Source organism: Eretmochelys imbricata, chromosome 1 (genome assembly GCF_965152235.1).
Source record: "Eretmochelys imbricata isolate rEreImb1 chromosome 1, rEreImb1.hap1, whole genome shotgun sequence".
Taxonomy (NCBI): Eukaryota; Metazoa; Chordata; order Testudines; family Cheloniidae; genus Eretmochelys; species Eretmochelys imbricata.
The window spans coordinates 248,124,786-248,137,674 of NC_135572.1; the positions used below are offsets into that span (position 1 = coordinate 248,124,786).

Below are 12,889 nucleotides of genomic sequence, written 5' to 3' on the forward strand. Positions count from 1 at the left end.
CAGTCTCCTGCTGGTAATAGCTTATCTAAAGTGATCACTCTCCTTACAATGTGTATGATAATCAAGGTGGGCCATTTCCAGCACAAATCCAGGGTTTAAAAAGAACGTCTGAGGAACAGTGGGGGGAGGAATAAACAAGGGAAAATAGGCTTGAATAAAGACTGGGAATGGTTGATTCATTTTAAAAAGTAACCTATTTCCCCTTGTTTATTCCTTCCCCCCCCCCACACACACACAGTTCCTCAGACGTTCTTGTTAAACCCTGGATTTGTGCTGGAAATGGCCCACCTTGATTATCATACACATTGTAAGGAGAGTGATCACTTTAGATAAGCTATTACCAACAGGAGAGTGGGTTTGGGGGCACAGAAAACCTTTTGTAGTGATAAACACCCCTTTTTTCATGGTGTGTGTGTGTATAAAAATATCTTCTGTATTTTCCAGAGCATGCATCCGATAAAGTGAGCTGTAGCTCACGAAAGCTTATGCTCAAATAAATTGGTTAGTCTCTAAGGTGCCACAAGTACTCCTTTTCTTTTTTCATTGGTCATAGTGGTTTATAGTTAAGATTTTTTTCAATTATGAATAGAAAATATTGATTCTTATACTGTGGGCTTCACAGAAGAGGCCAGATTTTAGAGTAAATTAAAAAGACAAGAGAAGTGGCAAGGCAAATCAGAGGAGGGATGGCATTCCATGTCTCAGGGTAAAATGAAAAAGGAGCAAATACACTTATAAGTGAAGCAGACAAAATGTTCATCAAGGCTGGCATCATTTCTGGAGTAGAGAAAACAGTGCTCAGTGTAAGATCCGAGGTCAAATAACCAGAGATTAGTGTTATGAAGGGTCTTAAAAGAAAAGGCAAAAAAATTAAATGGATGCAATGGATTTAACACAAGAACAAGAGACTGATTACTCCTTATCAAAACAAAATGCAAGGGCTCATATTCATTATTGTGAATGGCTAACAATACTGTTACTTCACAAAACCCAATCCCCATTAAAAATCTCTATATTTAAGTTTGTGACCCATATTCCTCTCTCCCCAACCCCCATCAAGAAAAACCTCCATTATCTGTTTGACATGGGCTCAGCCATTCAACTAACCTGGGAACTGATGTGGTCAGCCAGACTGACATTTCCTCATGCAGTCTGCCGCATCCTAATCTGTGGCAGGGTCTTACATCAATTACATGGCAATAGACAAGCTACCAATGAACACAATGTTTACAATCCTCTGGTGAAGGGGCTTTCCTATGTTTTAGCCCTCGCCTATTAGATGGGATTTCAGTGCACATTCAGCTTTCCATTTGCCTTACTAAACTTACAGTCAACATGCAGCTGTATTGAACTACTGCCTTAAAGTACACTCTACCAGATGTCACCAAGATTCACTGGGTATCCATTTAACTCTTATGGATCAGAGACCCACCTTATGCATTTATAGCTACACTAATAGCTATAAATGCATAAATAAATGGACACAAATCAGATGTCAAGAATTATAACATTCATAAACCAGTCGGAGTACACTTCAATCTCTCTGGTCACGCAATCACAGACATGAAGGTCGCTATCTTAAAACAAAAAAACTTCAAATCCAGACTCCAGCGAGAAACTGCTGAATTGGAATTCATTTGCAAATTGGATACTATTAATTTAGGCTTAAATAGAGACTGGGAGTGGCTAAGTCATTATGCAAGGTAGCCTATTTCCTCTTGTTTTTTCCTACCCCCCCCCCCAGATGTTCTGATTTAACTTGGATTTAAACTTGGAGAGTGGTCAGTTTGGATGAGCTATTACCAGCAGGAGAGTGAGTTTGTGTGTGTATGGGGGTGGGTTTTTGGAGGGGGGTGAGGGAGTGAGAGAACCTGGATTTGTGCAGGAAATGGCCTAACTTCATTATCATGCACATTGTGTAAAGAGTTGTCACTTTGGATGGGCTATCACCAGCAGGAGAGTGAATTTGTGTGGGGGGGTGGAGGGTGAGAAAACCTGGATTTGTGCTGGAAATGGCCTAACCTGACAATTACTTTAGATAAGCTATTACCAGCAGGACAGTGGGGTGGGAGGAGGTATTGTTTCATATTCTCTGTGTATATATAAAGTCTGCTGCAGTTTCCACGGTATGCATCTGATGAAGTGAGCTGTAGCTCACGAAAGCTCATGCTCAAATAAATTGGTTAGTCTCTAAGGTGCCACAAGTACTCCTTTTCTTTTTGCGAATACAGACTAACACGGCTGTTACTCTGAAACTAATAGAATACTACAGGTTTTTTATTGCCAGGTTTATAAAGGATAATGGGAGAGGACTAGCCTTACCAGCAGTCTATTTAACACTCTAGAAATACACAGCCTCAAGTATAGCAGCTCTGTTATGTCTTGGGTTCACTGCATAGTTAACTCAAGTTATAACTCAAGTGTCTCCCCTAAAGTTGCTGGCCTACCAGGGGGTCTAGTTTATGGCCTGAGTAAGCACAGCTTGTCAGCTGCTAACACAATCACTCCAGGCTCTTCATGTATTTTTCTGCAGTGTGACCACTCTCACTCAAGCTAGGCTAACTTGAGTGATCGCTATAGTGATGACATAGCCTTAAAATTAAAATGGTTTTTAAAAGCAGCACACTTTTGAAATATTCCACAATTCTGGACCCTCTCTCCAGCATAATACCTTGAAATAGTTACGAGTCTCAGTTCAGCCAATTCACCCATTACACTTTACATCGCACCTTAGGCCTGGGTTACACTGGGGAGGATCAATCTAAGTTACGCAACTTCAGCTACGTGAATAATATAGCTGAAGTCGCCATACTTAGATCCACTCACCGCGGTGTCTTCACTGCGGTGAGTCGACAGCTGACGCTCCCCTAGCGACTCTGCCTGCACCTCTCGCTCCGGTGGAGTACCGGAGTCAACAGGAGAGCGCTTGGCAGTCGATTTATCGTGAATAGACTATACGCAATAAATCAACACCCACTGGATCGATCACTGCCCGTCGATCCTGCAGGTAATGTAGACAAGTCCTTAATCTAAGATGTTTTATTTACATAGCACTTTTTATTAAAAAACAACAGATCCCAAGGAGCTTCACTGGTCATAAACATATGAAGATCATTCCTCAAACCAGCAAAAGAAGAAAGTCAGTGAAATGCTCTACAAGTTCAGAGAAGCACTGCAAGACAATTTTGAACTGAAACTAAGAGTGGACTAGTGCAGCGGTTCTCAAGCTGGGGTCTGAGTGTACTCCAGGGGGTCCACCGGCCCCGCTGATCAACTCCTCCTCCTACCTCCTGCACACCACAAGGGAAGAGGCAAAAAGAGGTGGGGAAGAGGAGGGGGAAGGGTACAGCTGGAAGAAGTGAGGTGGGATGGGGCTTGGAGGCAGGGGTGGAGTGGGGGCGTAGTGGGGGCTGAGCATCCCCAGGGAAAATAAAAAGCCAGCTTGGGGATCCGCTACAAATTTTAAATAAAAATAGAGGACCTCAGGTTGCTAAAGTTTGAGAACCACTGGACTAGTGGATTGATTTAAATCAAGGTATTAAAATAATTATTTAAATCATCAAGTGGAAAAAGTTGATTTTAGTAATCAATTTTAATCAACTTTTCCATTTATATGCCAGTTATTTTCTAAAGCAGTGGTCCCCAAAACTTTTTACCTCATGCCCCCGCTTACCGTTGTCCACACTTCGCCCCCCCCAGAGCCGGGACTGGGGCCACAGTTTGGGGGGCGGGAACGGGACACAGACAGGGGTAAAGGGGCCAAGGCTGGGGGCAGGAGAGGAACCTTGCCCGGGGCTGACAGCCCAGGCCCCTGGGCATGGGACCAGGGCCAAGAACAGAGCTGGGTGGTGCTCCCTCCCCCCGTGGTGGCTCATCTGGGCCCCAGTCGCGCCCCGCCAAACATTCCTCTGTGCACGCTCCACCGTTTGGGGACCTCTGTTCTACAGAAAGGTGCATGCTCACTGGTTGATGTAACTATTAAAACAGGTTTATTAACAACCAGAGCCTTTACACTACATCTGGTACATCTTTTTGCTACACTGAAGGGTACATTATAACTATATATATATATATATATATATATATATATATTGTTTAAGAAATTATATATCTTAATATTTTCAGATTCTTATTAATTGTACATTTTTAGTATGTTAGGAAATGGTTAAATATGTATTGCTTATTTACTACATAATTAACTTTTTGCTCATGATTTGTGTCAAGCTGCATTCAGGTCATAGCTGGAATTTAAACGCACAAAACAGCATATAAATTTATTTTTATTAACAAAACAACCTTATATGTTTCGGATACACAAATTTCTCTTCTCAGAACATGTTTCACATTTACAACTAAATAAGTTTAGGCCTTAACATTTTTTTATTAAATACAGATTTCATTTTCAACAGGTTTATTTTTACACAGAAAAAAAATATAATTTTAACAAAATCAAGAAATCCAATTTAAATTTTAAATGATTTTTTATATAGAAAAAACACCACTATTTTTCCACCGTGGTTTAACCTGGCAGTAATTGGTCTCCGAGAATGTCTCCATCTGCTAGAATTCCCCATAGCACCTGCTTTTGCAAGAGTTGGAAAATAACTACACACATCTTGAGGTATTGCCACTCTGGCCACATCTACACTATGTGTGCTATAGCAGCATAGCTAAGGTGCCATAGCTCCGTTGCAGTATCCCGTAGTGCAGATACAGACTACAGCAACGGAAAGGGTTTTTCATGCTGTAGGAACTCCACCTTCCCAAGCAATGATATCCTAGGTTGACAGAAGCATTCTTCCATTGACTTAGCTGCATCCATACCAGAGGTTCAGTTGGTAGAGCTATGGCACTCAGATGTGGACTTTTCACACCCTTTAACACCGTAGTTATGTCGACCTATGTTTTAAGTGTAGATCAGGCCTAGGTGACACTAACTGGTTTTAGTAAATGGTCAAAATTTCATCAAAATTTAAACATTTCAGTTCCTACTGGAAATTAATCAATATTTCATCTGTTACTATTTCTCAAGTTGTCTGTAGTGGTATTGTAGTCATGTTGGTCCCAGAACAGGTAGGTGGGTGAGGTAATATCTTTTGATGGACCAACTTCTGTGAGTGAGAGAGACAAGCTTTGGAGCCACACGGAGCTCTTCTTCAAAGCTCAGTGTAGCTCAAAACCTCTTTCACCAACTGAAGCTGGTCCAATAAAAGATATTACCTCACCCACCTTGTCTCTGTTTCTCAAGTGACATTTAATGGATTGAAAAACAGTGAAAAGCTCTGTGGTAGTCATTTATTTGGGGTGTGGTTTTAGTTAACCTTAGAATGCGCATTTAATTACATTATCCCATAAACAAATGGTTTGATTTTTTTTAAAAAAGAACAATTAAATGACCTAATGAAGAGGTTCTCAACCTTTTGCAAACTTTGACCCTAAACCATGAAGTTGATAAATCATTAAAACCCCAACTTTATTAGTTTTCATTCATTTTTAGTAGTTTGCAATGCCATTTAATTTCATGTTGCATAAATTAAAAATGATAGTTGAAATATAAGTTAACCAATTGGTATATTAGTTTAAAAACATTCACACAAGTATAGTCAGTGGAACAGCTGAGCAGACCTTTCAGAATAAAGATACTCTAGTGATAAGCGAGGTATAAATACCTCTATAGATAGAAAAATGGCAAGAGGCAAATCAAAGCAATAAGTCAGTCAGTAAGGTAGGAATGATGAAATGAACAGAAATCATATGCCCGTATGCTATATCAGCACATGCACGCCAATGTAGGCACATATACCTGTGCAGCCAAGTCACATCCTTCAGCCACCTGATCTATATGCCTCCAAATCATTTGCCATTCAGATCCTCCACACTCTTCCTTGTGTTTACATTTTAAACTTCCCTCAAGAGTTGTCCATTAGAGATAGTTAGATATTTGATATTTCAATACTCAAAGCACATTCACCTGCAAAAAACCCAACACACCTGTCCAATTTATTTGAACATTAACATTTGATCAACATACCTGGTTGTTATATGTATGTACAGAGATTTCACTCAGTTTAGTGAGATCACTAGAAAGGACATATTATGGGTGTTGTAAAGATGCTCACCCTATAATAGGGTAATCCCCAATTAAACAGAAAGAGTGGGTGTCTATATTCCTGTAATAACAATGAGGAATCCGGTGGCACCTTAAAGACTAAGGGATTAATCTGGGCATAAGCTTTCACAGGTAAAAAAACCCACTTCTTCAAATGCATTGTTCACTTCTGTACAATGCCTCTCTGAATAAAAGCTCACTGAGAAAACCATTGCTTTGTTTCTATTAATTACACGGCAAGGATTCCAGAACTTGTTAAAACTTACTAAATAAACAGTTAAAAAGAACTGCCCCTCACAGGGTTTCTGGCACGTCCCCCTCCAAACACCTGGGGTAGAGGCAGATGCCGCAGACAGGGCTGTAGACAAGCAGGACCCCGGGTCTGGCACGGCGTTTCCCCCTCTCCCGAAGGGAGGAACCAGTCAGCCACGCGGCCCTGGGCACCCCGTGCAGGCGCGGTCGAGCCGGGACTCGGGACCTGCTCTCGGAAGAGCAGAGCGCGGGGCTCGGGAGCTGCCAGCCCAGGGCACGGCGGGGCCGCCAGCTGCAGCGCCAGCCGCATCACCTGTGGCACCCGCGCTGCTGGGCGGCCTGGGGCGGGGGCGCGGGCGCCGGCGGGGGGAGGGCACGTCCTTCAGCCACGGCGCCCCAAACCGTCACCCGCGCGCGGACACACCGCAGGGCGCAGCCCCCTCCGCACCGAGAGGCCAGGCAACCAGTGGGGGGGAGGGGGAGGTGGTAGCTGGAGAGGGGCCTGTGGCGGGGCTCCTCCCCCCCCGTTACCGGTACTGACACCGCCCCCCCCGCGCTCCCCCCTGTGAAAGTTCTCAAGGCACCGAGTCCGACCCCGGGGGAGGGGGTCGGGGCCTCGCGCGCCCGCGCGGAACCCCCACCCTCCTCGCCACGAGCCGCACGCGCGCGCCGAGGAGGGGAGTGAGGGGCGCGCGTAGAGTGCAGACCCCTTACCTGAGTCTCGCGAGGCGGCGGCAGCGGACGCGCGGCGCTGCCTCCAACCTGTGCGTGCGCGCGGCACTCGCAGCTGCCCTAAATTACAGACGCCGCCATGATGGAGAGGGGGGGGAGCGAAAGGGCATCAGGTAACGTTACCGTGGTCACGTCACGCGGGAACTGTAAGGACGGTTCGCGTCGTGTGACCTCCACGCGGCGGCGATAGCAAACCCCCCTCGGCTCTAGCCAATGGGTAACTTCCGCCTCGGTACCTGTCATGGCGGCGGTGAGGGGCGCGTGAGGGTGAGATAGGCGTCCGCCTGACTCGCTGACCCGTTGCAGCCGGGTTTCCCCCGCTCAACGCGTGACGGAAGCGCCCTCACGCCGGCTCAGGCTCCCTCACCCCGACCGCACGGTCCTGTACCCCGGTCCCACTGCCCCCTAGGGCACTCTCCTGGGGTCGTCCTGCCCCTGCGACTCTCTGGCCCATTGCCCTCGATGGGGATGGGCTTGTCCTGGGGCCCCCTGGCCCCATTGCCCCCAGTCCTCCTGGCCCCGTGTCCCTCTGACCCAACTGCCCCATGGAGCTGGGCTGGGATCATCTGTCCCTGTGTCCTCCTGCCTCATTAATATTTCCAGTATTTTAAATCTTTCTCTCAGCTCCAAAGTCCAGAACAAAAAAACCACACCAACTCCACCTCACCAAACCTGCTCTCCCACCCAACTAAAATATGTGCGCCCCCAAGAAAACTAAGCGTCCCTACTGACTGTGCCAAAAATCGTCAATAATTCACCAGGATACAGCAAAAAAGACATTGCATTGCAATACAGGGGTTTTGGCTATTATTTTTATTATTATTTGTTAAGCAGCAACTGCTTGGTCTATGTTGAGTAGAAAGGCACTGCTCCAAGAAGCAGTATTCAATAACTCTCCCAAATGTAACACATGCTACAAATGCCTAAGGGTGACCTGTGAACATTCCACAAGCTGATCGCTTGGAGAAAACTGACACTGTCCCCAAATACCACAGTAGTAGTCAGCCCTACCCAATAAACTTAGGCCTGGTCTACACTACAAATGTAGGTTTACATAAGCTGCGTTAAATCAATCTAATAATGTATGTGTCCACACTACCGAGTCCCTCCCGTCAACCTAAGAAGCCTGTAAAGTCGACTTCTATACTTCACCTCTGCGAGAGGTGTAGTGCTTGATTCGACATCCATGGGTCAACATGGGGATAGTGTAGACACTGCGTTGTGTAATTCGAATGAATTGGCCTCCGGGAGGTGTCCCACAGTGCTCCATTGTGACCACTCTGGAGAGCACTTTCAACTCCATTGCACATCAGCCAGGTACACAGGAAACAGACACTTCACTGTTAAAGCCCCAGGAACTTTTGAATTTTCATTTCCTGTTTGATCAACATGGAGAGCTCACCAGCACAACTAATCATGGAGACTCAAGACCGCAAACACGCTCGAGCATGGAGTACTCACGAGGTGGTGGATCTTATTGCTGTCTGGGGAGAAGAGTCTGTGCAGGCAGAGCTCCAGTCCAGCAGAAGAAATGCTGACATCTATGCCAAGATTGTGCAGGGTATGGGGGAGAAGGGCTACACAAGGAACACGCAGCAGTGCCACTTGAAAATGAAGAAGTCTATAAATAACATATCTACATATGTGTTCAGACACTAAGCTGTATGCACTTTTATAAATATTTGTTTATACATGACAAGGTTTTGTTTTACCTCCTGATAAATGTGATAAGTTAAATACTTTGTTCCAGTGACCAGGATAGTTTTCAGAAATAATATTTTTGTAACAGAGTTATCTGATTTGTTGTGCTGCTCACACTCACGCTCTTATTAAGCTCTTATATAAAAGGTAGAGCTGAGGTTTTCCTCCAAAACTCACTGGTCCAGTGCAGTGGGCTCAGGATTTGAAACCAGTGACCTCAGCTTCCTGGATTGGGATGGGTAACTTGTGCTGTCATGAGGGCTGAGCTGGTAAAAGTGGTCCAGTAGTAAAAGGGAACTATAACGAAGGTGCAATTATAAAATGTAATTGATAGGGAAAAAGGAGATATAAGTAACAGCATCTGGCTGTGATCTTCTCAAAGCAGTGTACATCAGTGCTGATCAGGAACTACTGAGGACACAGGGTTGGGCATTAACAGAGGGGCAATGATTAATGCAAGAAATAAAATTAAATGTGAAAAAATTAAGCTTGAGCAGTTATTCAGCTCCTGATGTCTGTGTTGACAAGATTTGTTGACATTAGAAAACCTATAGGTATAAATTCTATTCTGATTTACACCCCACTGAAGCCTATGGGATTGCACGGGGTGCCTATCAGCACAGAATTGAGTCCACAGAGCCAAATCCTTGTCTCTGGACCCACAGGCTGTGGAGGATTGGGCCAAAAGAAATCTGATGAGGTTCAACAAGGACAAGTGCAGAGTCCTGCACTTAGGACCGAAGAATCCAATGCACCGCTACAGACTAGGGACCGAATGGCTAGGCAGCAGTTCTGCAGAAAAGGACCTAGGGGTTACAGTGGACGAGAAGCTGGATATGAGTCAACAGTGTGCTCTTGTTGCCAAGAAGGCCAATGGCATTTTGGGATGTATAAGAGGGGCATTGCCAGCAGATCGAGGGATGTGATCGTTCCCCTCTATTCGACACTGGTGAGGCCTCATCTGGAGTACTGTGTCCAGTTTTGGGCCCCACACTACAAGAAGGATGTGGAAAAATTGGAAAGAGTCCAGCAGAGGGCAACAAAAATGATTAGGGGACTGGAACACATGAGTTATGAGGAGAGGCTGGGGATGTTTAGTCCACGGAAGAGAAGAATGAGGGGGGATTTGATAGCTGCTTTCAACTACCTGAAAGGGGGTTCCAAAGAGGATGGCTGTAGACTGTTCTCAGTGGTAGCTGATGACAGAACAAGGAGTAATGGTCTCAAGTTGCAGTGGGGGAGATTTAGGTTGGATATTAGGAAAAACTTTTTCACTAGGAGGGTGGTAAAGCACTGGAATGTGTTACCTAGGGAGGTGGTGGAATCTCCTTCCTTAGAAGTTTTTAAGGTCAGGCTTGACAAAGCCCTGGCTGGGATGATCTAATTGGGGATCAGTCCTGCTTTGAGCAGGGGGTTGGACTAGATGACCTCCTGAGGTCCCTTCCAATCCTGATATTCTATGATTCTATGATTCTAAGTGTACCAGAAGACAAGGGAGGCAAACAGTTGTTCTGGTTCTGCCCCACAGACATGTCACTTTTATGAGGAGCTGCATGTGATTCTCAACGGCAACCACACAACTACCCCAAAACGCTCAGTGGATACCTTCCAGGAGTCCTGGGCGACTTCGAGCAACAATGAGGAGGACATTGTTGACAAGGCAGAGGAGGAGAATGTAAGGTAGGCAAGTGGAAGATCCATTCTCCCTGCCAGCCAAGAACTGTTTTTAACCCTGGAGCCCATCCCTTCACAGGACCAATTGGCGGCGGAGCATGATGCCGGGGAAGGCTCCTCTGGTGAGTACACATTTCCAATCAAACTGTAGGGGTTACATGCTATTATTTTTTATGTTTAATCTGAACAAAAAAATAGGTGTAGTGGGTATTGGTGGCCACTCCAGCTATGCAGAGGGTGCTCTCCAAAAAAGACTATTTATGTGCATGGGGATGGCGTGGGAATCCTCCATGGAGATTGCTTGGAAACTTTCATGGAGGTACTCTGCAATCCTTTACAGAAGGTTTTTGGGAAGGACTGCCTTATTTTGTCCCCCATGGTAGAACACTTTCCCGTTCCACTCCAGTATTAACTCTGCTGGCATCATTGCAGCATAAGGACCAGGTCTGCATCCAGACACTTGCAGCATCTGCTCCCTTGCAGCCTCTGTTACCCTCAGGAGAGTGATATCGCATAGGGTCACCAAGGAGAGATGAGGGGAAGTTTTCAATGCTAGCCCTTAAACCGCAAACAATCCAACAAGTAATCCACCCACCGTTTGGTGAAATATGGGTCACACAACCATGCTTTCCCAAAGGTGCCATGGTTGGAAGGGATCACCGTGTATTGCAAGCAGCACTGGAAAAAAAGTGGGGAGGGGCTTCCTATTTGTCTCCCTTCGCACTCCCCCAACACTGTGCTGTGCCGCTTTTGTAACAAACTATTTGGGGGAACTATTTGTAACAAACTATTTGTAACAAACTATCCAGGTTGCCAGGGGAAAGGGGACTTTTCTCAAGTTCCAACCTGTGATCCCGAGAATGTCTTCACAAAAGCAACAGCACAAGACCTCTTGCCCATGCCTCGTGGCCTTACTCACCATGGCTGGAGCAGCAAACCAACTCTTGCAATAGCCAGCAGTTGTGATTACATTGTGGCTTTCAGTGAAGTGTATTGAGGGGTGGTTCTTTTTTTATTAAAAAAAAAATTAACCTTGCACCAGAAACAGTGTATGCGCTGTTAATGCTACCCTTGTGCTTTGCATTCCTTGCAGCTGAAACCTTGTCCACCAATGCATCCTCCACACTGGGACAGAGACTTTCCCAGATTAGAAGGCAGAAAAAGAAGACTCGGGAGGACAAGTTCAATGAGTTAATGCGTGCCTCCAAGAGTGACAAGACGGAGCTCAGAGCATGGAGGATTATACTGTCTGAGAACCTGGACATGGACAGGGAGGACAGGAGAGCATGCAGGGAACAAGAGCGTGCCACATAGGAAGAGATGCTGCGGATTATGAAGGAACAATCAGACATGTTGAGGCATCTGGTTGAGGTTCAAGAAAGGCAGCTGGATGCGAGAGTCCCTCTGCAGCCTATGCTGAACCTGCTGCCATCATCACCCAGTTCTACATCCTCCTCTCCCAAACGTCCTATAAGGCGGGAGGGAAGTTCAGTATCCCTTGCACTCAACACCAGGGGAGAGTACAAGGACCAGAAGGCACGCATTCCCACACCTTTGATTGTTATTGCAGTGCATCTGTAAGCAAGCTTTCCTTGTTTCTCCCCCACCCCGCCAGTGTTACCAGCCCTTTTGCCTCAGAATATCTTACTTTTCTTTGCTGTCTCTGTGTGTTTGTGTGCATAATAAAACTTAATGGATTGAGGAGAAAAGGCTCTTTATTCATTCAACACACGGTGGTTGGTGGGGGTGGAATTTACAGGGGAGAAAATGCAATAGAGGGGACAGTTTGGTAAAAACAACCTAGGTAAGTGTCACATTACTCTGGCTCATTGTTGAAACTGGCTTTCAAAGCCTCACGGAGAGCAGAGACCCTTGATGTGCTCTTCTTATTGCCCTGGTGTCTGGCTGCTCAAAATTGGCTGCCAGGCGATTTGTCTCAACCCCCGCACCCTGGCAGAAACTTTTCTCCCTTTGTTTCACAGATATTATGAAGCACAGAAGGCAGCAATAACAATGGGGATATTGTTTTCACTGAGATCTAACCTAGTAAGCAAACAGCACCAGCAACCTTTTAAACATCCAAAGGCACATTCCACCATCATTCTGCACTTGCTCAGCCTATGGTTGAACCAGTCCTTACTGTTGTCCAGGCTGCCAGCGTACAGCTTCATGAGCCCTGGGAGCCCTGCAAACTTGGATCACAACAGATCCCACAGTAGATTTACCCACTCCAAATTGAAGCCCCCCTGACCAGTAGCAGTTTGGCGTTGCAAGCTTCAACAGAGCTGTCACTACTCATTTCTCCACTGTCAGAGTGGCTCTCATTTTAGTATTGCTGCGTTTCAGGGCTGGGGAAAGCAATTCACGCAGTTCCTGGAAAGTGGCCTTACACATTCAAAAGTACTGCTGCCACTGCGCATC

General features: G+C 45.7%; 1 protein-coding gene and 1 long non-coding RNA gene across 6 annotated transcripts in view; one reads left to right on the top strand and one right to left on the bottom strand.

Moving 5' to 3' along the window:
- BCL2L13 (BCL2 like 13) overlaps positions 1-7,291 on the bottom strand; it is a 112,531-nt gene extending 105,240 nt beyond the window's left edge. For 2 of the 5 annotated variants that reach the window (XM_077827117.1, XM_077827107.1), the window contains exon 1: positions 7,076-7,291. The gene's annotated coding sequence lies outside the window, so the exon portion shown is untranslated. Of the gene's footprint in view, positions 1-5,803; positions 5,972-7,075 lie in introns of all 5 variants that reach the window. The other 3 variants (XM_077827099.1, XM_077827126.1, XM_077827091.1) reach the window with 3 other exon arrangements.
- On the top strand, positions 6,975-12,177 carry LOC144270575 (uncharacterized). Its single transcript, XR_013347176.1, has 3 exons — positions 6,975-7,206; positions 10,323-10,590; positions 11,562-12,177. It is a non-coding gene; the product is annotated as an uncharacterized LOC144270575 (long non-coding RNA).
- The last annotated feature ends 712 nt before the right edge of the window (positions 12,178-12,889 follow it).